The sequence below is a fragment of the Orbicella franksi genome, chromosome 7, assembly GCF_964199315.1.
Source record: "Orbicella franksi chromosome 7, jaOrbFran1.1, whole genome shotgun sequence".
Taxonomy (NCBI): domain Eukaryota; kingdom Metazoa; phylum Cnidaria; class Anthozoa; order Scleractinia; family Merulinidae; genus Orbicella; species Orbicella franksi.
Genome location: NC_138151.1, coordinates 31195208 through 31203466, shown reverse-complemented (window position 1 = coordinate 31203466; position 8259 = coordinate 31195208). Strand labels below are relative to the sequence as shown.

General features: G+C 39.6%; 1 long non-coding RNA gene across 1 annotated transcript; it reads right to left on the bottom strand.

The window, feature by feature from the left end:
* Positions 1-614: 614 nt before the first annotated feature.
* LOC145491967 (uncharacterized) lies at positions 615-6368 on the bottom strand. The gene is made up of 3 exons (XR_014049903.1): positions 5918-6368; positions 4762-4869; positions 615-3674 (listed from the first exon to the last, which is right to left on the bottom strand). It is a non-coding gene; the product is annotated as an uncharacterized LOC145491967 (long non-coding RNA).
* Between the last annotated feature and the right edge of the window lie 1891 nt (positions 6369-8259).

The following is an 8259-nucleotide window of genomic DNA, read 5'->3' as shown; positions in this document are numbered from 1 at the left end:
CAATTAAGGTACCTCATATGTTTGGGCTAATTCAAGGATAGCAAGGATAAATACAAGACCTCTTCCACTCAAGATTTTTCCATTACAGCTCAAGTTGTTTCTAATTTAGTCCAAGACATTTGGTTAACATATCGTTTTCACAACTGGAGGTAAAGCTTGTAGTTTTGTGCGTCTGAGCGCGCCAAACCGTTCAGAAGTTTCTGACTTCTGCTCTTAAATAAATAAGCTTGAGTGTATTGTGCTTCAGAAAAAGAAAACAGACCACATATTCCAGATGAAGAGAAGAATATGTTTAGTCTCCTATCCCTTGAGAATGGTTCCATCTTCACGATATAAATGTTTTAGGTTTGCCCAGAGGATAATGGATTTGGCCCATGCAGTAATCTGTCTTGCTCAAAAGATGAGAACATTTCTCTCAATTTACCTCGTTATTGTGAAAATTAAGAAAAAGAAGACCGCTTAAACCTCTAAAGGTTAACGCTGAATTTCTCAGACATGACTGACGAACTATTACCCATCTTCGAGAAATAAACTTATTACGAGAACTGATTTTAAACGCTGCAGACACTGCAATATTCAAACCGATACAGGCGAGTTGTTTTCTCGAGAAACGAACTCATCAGCTTACATCTGCTTTGTTTCTCCAAATTTCTTCTCGGGCAATAGAAGAAGGCAACCATAAAACTTCACCTTAGCCAAAGGGCGAAACAGATTTGTCTCGTCTCGATAGCAATTGTTTTAAAAAAAGAAATAGTCTTTCCACTGACAAGTCAAAAACGCGAGTTCTCCATACAGACAAAACGCTCAAGTTCTGTTTTTGCGACTTGGGCGTCAAATTAAATGGCTAGAAATGAATGTCTCGTATTTGTTGAGACGGATTTACGAGCGACTGCCTTTCCACGACCTCGAGATTATGTTGTTAGTTATAAACCCATTTGTAGTCGGCCAAAGCAGATACCTAAATTACCCAAAAATATCCTTACAGCTTTCCACACACAAGCAATCTTCTTCAATTCCCAGGAAAAAAGGCGAAAAAACACATCCGGCATCTACAGTCGAAAGCGAAATTATACAACTGAGACCGCCGATTATGCTATCTGAAAGATCAATGGTTGAACTGAATTCACAAAGATTCTTTCGTCGGTGAAATTGCATCCCATGAATTTGAATCCACTAAAATCATTCAAGAAAAATTTCAAATATATCCTCACTTATCCTTAGTCCAGGTTCTTTGCTGCTATTGAATTTGGATCCCACAGTACAGAAAAAAAATTCGGGCACACTTCTGTTCACCTTAACAGTTTAACATACAAGCTTGCATACAATTAAGTCAGCTGGGTTCCAACTTCTCCATCTTACAGATAATCTCTATGTCCTGGTAGCAAGAAAACGATGAAATCTACTATTTGAAATTTCAAATTTGCTTCATTAGACTCGGTCGTTACTCCCTAATAAAACTGTTTCAAAACTAGGAGTGATAAACTAGGCAAATGAACTGCATTGCCTTCAACTGTCTAATGCATGAATGAGACATCTTGAAACAAAATTTCTCTTAATCATTGTAAAATACTCCAATCGTTTCTTGCCTTTCTAGCCTGATCTTCATAAAAAACAAGGGAATTTTCATCCAAGTTTTGAGCGTTGATTGTGAAACAAATAAATCTAGTGTACTCTTGTAAGGAATAATCGAGGTACAAGACATTAACCTTATGTTTGAAGTGGGTAGTCTGTAGCTTTTCTTGTTGATGAGAGAAGCGAACCTACACCACATTTATCTTTGAAGAAGAAATTTAAAAGCCACAAATATTGTTAACCCATACGTAAAGAGCCTACTATAGAAACTTGTACAACAGAAACATGTAATTACTAGAAGAAGGGCCCACGGTTTCGACAAATACACTCATTAAATTTCTTTACGCTTCAATGTCCAGTACCAGACGACCATTTTGGGATTACAAGTCCAGCCTCAGTTTTCAATTCTACTGACTGGATTTTACACAGAGATTTAAATTAAAAAATAACTGAATTGACACATTGTTATTGTGTAAAATCTCCATGCTTCCGCGCGTGGAACCGGCGAAGGATTGTGGAGGCAGACAACAAGTTCCAAAGTTAACTGTCTTAATTTATCGGTCAAAGGTAGCTATATTTGGGAGCTGGCATCTTGTCTTTCTGATAGAAAAATATACTCTCTAATAACGCAAGTTCTGTAGAATATAACCAACAAAATTAAGCTAGCTATAACAAGAAAATAATATTTCAAGTACAGTCGGAAACTACCAACATCGATTTGCGTGCATGAAAGCTATTGCTTACCTTCCTTAACAAACCACGACGGTTTAGTTTAGAAAACAGCCTGCTTTGAATGAAAATGTCCCCAAAACTGATTCTCTGAGCGCAGAAATCATATCTCTTGATAAGAGTTTTAAGATTTCTAGTTCCAAATCATCGACATTCGAAAGACAATTAGACTATTTTGCTTGTCGCGTGTGTCTGTTTTCGGCGTGAACCAGACTAACTGTAAACACGACGGGGACCTCGAAATGTGTAACATAAAAAGCTTCTTAAACGAGCGTAAGCTACCTTAAAAGCCTTAAAAAACTACCTTACGGTTTACTTCCATGCTGTGTCCTGTCTATAACCAAACTGAAAAGATTTGCGACCGAAGGTTTAAGCCGATCCAGCTACTGAAATCAACACTTACCTCCAACACAATAGAAATGATGGTGGTGTTTTCAAAGCAATTTACAATGAATCTTCTTTAACGAAATTTTACGATTCAGATCTGTTTTTGACACGATTTAGAAACATTTTAGTGAAGCGAGCCGACTACCTTCCACGTGTAAACTCCGTTGCCACATGGTTTGCTATCGTGATGTGGTTAGTAAAACATGCGTGAGGAATGTTGACTGAAGGCGAGAGAAAAACGTCGAGCAATGTACCCAAAATTCAAACGGTTCTAACTTCGATCAGGCCTTCCAATTAAATCCTCGAGACAAGTCTTTCTGGTAAAAGGCAGCTAAGTTGATCTTTTGGAGAATCAGTCGCTAAATACCTGAAAATTTGTGAGCGTGAATACCGACTTTCTAGGTTGAGCCTCACGTAACGGCCGTGTAGCCACACTTATTCTCGAGAACAAACCGCCCCGCCCCAGGAGAGACAGGCACTATGCAAATTTCACGAGTTCCCGGCTGTACTCAACTGACAAGGGGCGCAACATGCGATCATTAAATTAATAGAAATTTCCGATTATTTCGTTAACGAGACGATTGAAAATAACCTGACGGTAGATTCAAAAATGTCCTTCACGTAAGAATAGCGAGCGCACGTTTAAGTTTTTCTTGCTTGGAGTAAGTTGGGTCAATTTGATTCGAACTAAGTACAGACACCTCGAGGTCACCTCGAAGAAACTGGTTCCCTGTTAGGTTTGAGCCTTTGAATTTGTCGAAGGCAATGAAGAATTATGTCTTTGCTTTTAGCTGACAAGTTAAGAATACCAGTACATGCTGAAGTAGTTAAAGAGTAGCGAGGGAAAGTTACAACTTAAGAAATGTTCAAAGGAAAAAAACATAATCCAACTGAGCTAATGGTGAACTGTGTACAATGTGAATGAGTTTAAGGTCTTGTCTATTCACCAGTTGAAGTCTTCTTTATCTGTTCCTCTTTTGATATGCCTGAAAGATAGTGTAAAAGAACCATGATTAAACTTAAAGTTGTCGCATCAGTAAAGAAGCACTGCCTAATTATACAGTTAAATTCATCTTACTGTGTCAAAACGTTATCACCAGGCAGCCAAAATTATGGCTTCTTCACTGTCAATAAATTACCTTGTTTCGTTCATAATTCATACATCCCTGTCTTTGAAGAGACACGCTACAACTCCTAGAAAACTATATTACAACCTGTAGCTTTTTAGAGCTAAACTGTCAAATAAAAAAGACAAAACGATTTATACAAAAGTAAGTGAGAATTCTTCCATTTAGTCCTCAGTCAAGAAGCTAGCTCCTTTTCAGTTGCCAAAATTTACCATTGAATTCTCTGAGTTTTTTGAGATTCCAAACACGAGCCACATTTGCCACGTTGTTTAGAAAACGAATGAAGTCTTTCTTGACTGATATGAAGGAACAGGAGTCTCCAAACCATGGCTGTTTCTGTTGACTTGGGGAACATAAGTTGTTAACCTGAAGTGGCTTCGGTTAAACGATGACTTCACTGCCAGAAAACAGGCTCTGTGGACTTACAAAGGCCCATTTGGTTTTCTTTTCCTCTTAGATAAAACACAAACTGATTATTGAAGGAGAACTATTGAAACTAAACTTAATTTCTGTGTTGTTTACGTGAACCACGAAAATTCCTAACCTCGATTTTTTTTTCGATGTTGAACACTACCGCGCAAAGCCATATGCGGTCAACAGAGCTTTGCATAAAACCTAGACAGAGCGAGACACAACAGCAAATACCTTTCAGAACGGCAAAATAGATTACAGAAGAACAGGAGCTATGGTGTCCTTCATGATACTTTCAAAGTAATCGATGTTCAGTAAAGACAGTGTCGCTCGCCTCGAATGAAGATCGGTTCATGTAGTCGGATAGGTACAGCGGATGGAGGCAGCGATTCGAACTCTGAACCGCGTGTCAGACAGCCGAGTGTCGGTAAACTTTTTATGCAAATCGCAAACTCTCTTAAAGGAAAAGAATTAGAAAGAGTTTAAGCAACACTAGCATTTAAATTGATAACAATACAGCACATAGACTGCTTACCTCTTTAATCCGAGCAGGATTAATAGCCCCTGCGTGTCCCTTGAAACATAGCGTGCTCGGAAATCGATTGATTTCCCGGTCTTGTCGGCTGGTATTCGTATTGTTTATCTACAACACAGACAGAAATACATTAGCACGTTAATTTGAAACTAGGGCATCCAGCGAGAAGGCACGCATACCTTGGTTTGAAATAAAACGTAAAATACGGAGTAGGAACTCACCAATTGATCCGTAGCAGAAAGAGACTGTAATGGGAAATGCCTTTGAAAGCACTAGCAGATCTAGAACTGCTTTTCAATACAACGAGTGAAATTCTAAGAGTTACATTTCTATGCGATCTCTGCGTTCACCTCCAAGAATTTTCTTTGCTCAATCAAAGCTAATTGTGTTATATCTTCACTGCCAAACGCCTGAATTATCCGTCCGTACTTGTCGTATACAGAAGTGTACATTTTTGTACAATGTTTAGTGATTGCCTACATATTCATTTCCCATGTGCTTATTACGGTTGCCATAATGTTACCGATAATATACCCATGTTCTTGCTTTCAGCTGGTCGAAGCAGACTTTGAATACAAAGCTTTTTTCTACAAATCTCCGAACTGATAAGAGAATCTCAGACAGACAGTTAGGGTTCGATTTCAACGACTCTGTCTCAAGTCAGGTTTGGCTACTCGACATAGCTGTTACAAAGCCATAACGGAATCACTTCCAAACCCTAGAACCAGCGACAGCAGTGATCTGTGTGCAGTCAGAACAAAATATCGGCCAAAACTGATCATCACCAGCTTTTCAAAGTAATCTCGCCGCTTGTAAACTAAATTTAGACCTTGCTCCGCCGCCTGTTCCACAATGTGCAAACGAATTTTTTTCCGCGTTTGCGCAAGTGCAAGAGCAGAACTTCCTCGTAGCGTTGTACATTTCAACCGGTGCTTTCTTCCTAAATCACGCGAGCATAAACAGAATCGGCGTACACGCCTGGCAGTAACAAGGTTTTTCAGGGCGCAGAAAAATGCATATTTCTACAAACTGATTTCTCGATATAACAAGGAAATTCGAGACAGTCGCTATCCCCGTCTGAAATGTGTCCCTGAAGAAATAATTTCACTCAGCGAGTCGATAAACTGAAAATTCTACAATACATTCGATTTGATACCTTGATCCACGGGATTCTTTTTTCCTTAAGGAGATGTGACGGTCCCGTCCTCCAAAAAAATTGCATTCTCGTCTTCCAAAAGCCTTCGGCAATCAGCGGACGGACTAAAACCTCTGTCTGGGTAGACAAATTTATGCAAATTTCTGTCGATTTGCGATTCAAATACCTCCGTCCAATTGACTCCTTGTTGTTACTTTACGCGTCGCGCTAACAAAGCGATAACTCGGTTCAGAAAATGGCTAGGATTTTGATGCATGGGTTCACGACTCCGTTGCTTTCCCAGACAGGGAAATTTGATCGCTTTCAGCGTGTTCTATTACTCGCTAGACGTCACGGCGAAATTCAAGTGTTAAGCTAAACAAAACTGATGAATGAAGAACAATGCTAGTGTCTTTATTTTGCAAAGACTGAATGTCTGTGACACTAAGTTAACGATCCTAACCCTAGAACCTTTAATTTAAACCGTAATATTACAATGATGTACACGTTGTTTTCCATGAGGGATGTTACGGAGCAATCGTGACGTAGCTAAAACAATATTGCTTCCGGTCAAAGTCAGCTCACGAGGAACGAATACAATACTACAAAAGTGTTCCCAGACGTATGGCTTTGCTGGTCAAAGGTATCTTTCTTTTATGAACTGTCGTCGCGTAAAGGGAAACCCTTAGGTCTTAACGAGGTCGATTCCATGGAAGATAAGGTTCAGAGAGCGGTTTAATTTTCTCAGCTTTGTATTTTCCTTTCATTAAAACTTGCTTCATTCAGCGTTTATGCGTGACAGTTGTATTAATCACATGCAATACTCTGCACGCTTATAACGGTTGGTAGACTTTCCAATCACGCAATGAAATGTAAAGTTGGCGTGATGTTCAACAAGCTATTACATAACAAATGCTAAGCTGTCAATCTTTCGAGAATGCTCAGAGCTTTGTTGGGTTTAGTAAACCCTGAAAGAGACTCGTCGAGGATTCAGTAAGCATGGTCGGGAAACCATTTCAATGCACCCACACTAGCATGATTGTTCATAGCACAAGAGCCCTTGAGCAGCAGTTGTCATGCAAAGTGACTTTACCATGAAAGTCAATCATTTTCACGTTAAAATGACAAGCGAATGAGCTTTATTAATAAATCTTTGTTATCTTTTGTCTAATTAATTGCGAAAAGGACAACACAGGTGTGATTTTTTTCAGACAGCTGTGTTTGTTCATCGTTGAGTATTCAGCACATAGAAGGCGTCTGTTTGGCAATTGTCATTGCGTCCCAAACGGGAAAGCCCGTAAAAATATCGATTTACGCCCTAAGTGTCCCCTCCAGTTTGAGCGTGGCTAGCCGCTCGTCTTCAATTAGCGCGCCCTATACCAACAGCATTTTAAAGCACCTGACCTATTTCTACGTTATATAATCGGATTTTACGGCTTCCAAGTGCACTAAGGTCATCTGTCGGAGGTTCACATTCCATCAAAACAGCTCGCCTTATACCCACATCACAGAAGAACTGGTCTTCGTCTAAGTGTCTCGACCGTTTCTTCGACGTGAGAGCATAATTCCTTCAAACGAAAAATCTTCTGCTATTTTACAGGCGAGATGATTTGGTGTTAACTCAAGAGAGAGAGAAAAGAGGCTCTTAGAATTGTGTTAAAACTTTACCTGAGGAAAAAAAAAATGTTTTAACATGCGTGCATTGTGCATGTTTATGTTTCTTGGCGTTTTGTTGCATTTTGTGACTCGAATATTTTTCACGTGTGAGGGCAACGAGCTGTGACCAGACAGAAATCTAGACAAGGCATGACAAGGAACACGAGTGGAATAAAGTCAAAAAGGTATCGTACTAAAACATAGCCCTTAAATTACATGCAGATGTCGATTAATTTGTTCCGGTAATTGCAACCTTTGGCATGGGTCCATTTTCCTAGTCTCCGTAAGGGTATTTTTAAAACGGAATTCGCAAACTGCAAGTGGCCGCGCGTTTTCTATGCCAATGCAAGGTGAAGCAAAGGTATATCTTTTTTCCCTGCTGCCACCAAATACTGTCTGCAAAAAGATCTAGAAACGCCTGGTTCCTTTGCAAGGGGACATCGGTCTCTCGTGAACAGAGAGGATGGACAAAGGAAAACGTCGGTAATTTACATGAGGCCGTATCTAATTGCGTCCGCAAGTCTTATGTAAGCCAGCATTACATAACAGATCGAGCGCTAATGATGGTGACCTTTTTACCTTTGCCGCGAAATTTCCTCAGGGGTCTCGCCCGTTGACAAGATTATGACACCTTTGAAAATGTTTTTTCTTTAATAACTCGGCCGCTTTTTGAGATCTTTAATGTTTTTCTTTTGGAAACACTAGAT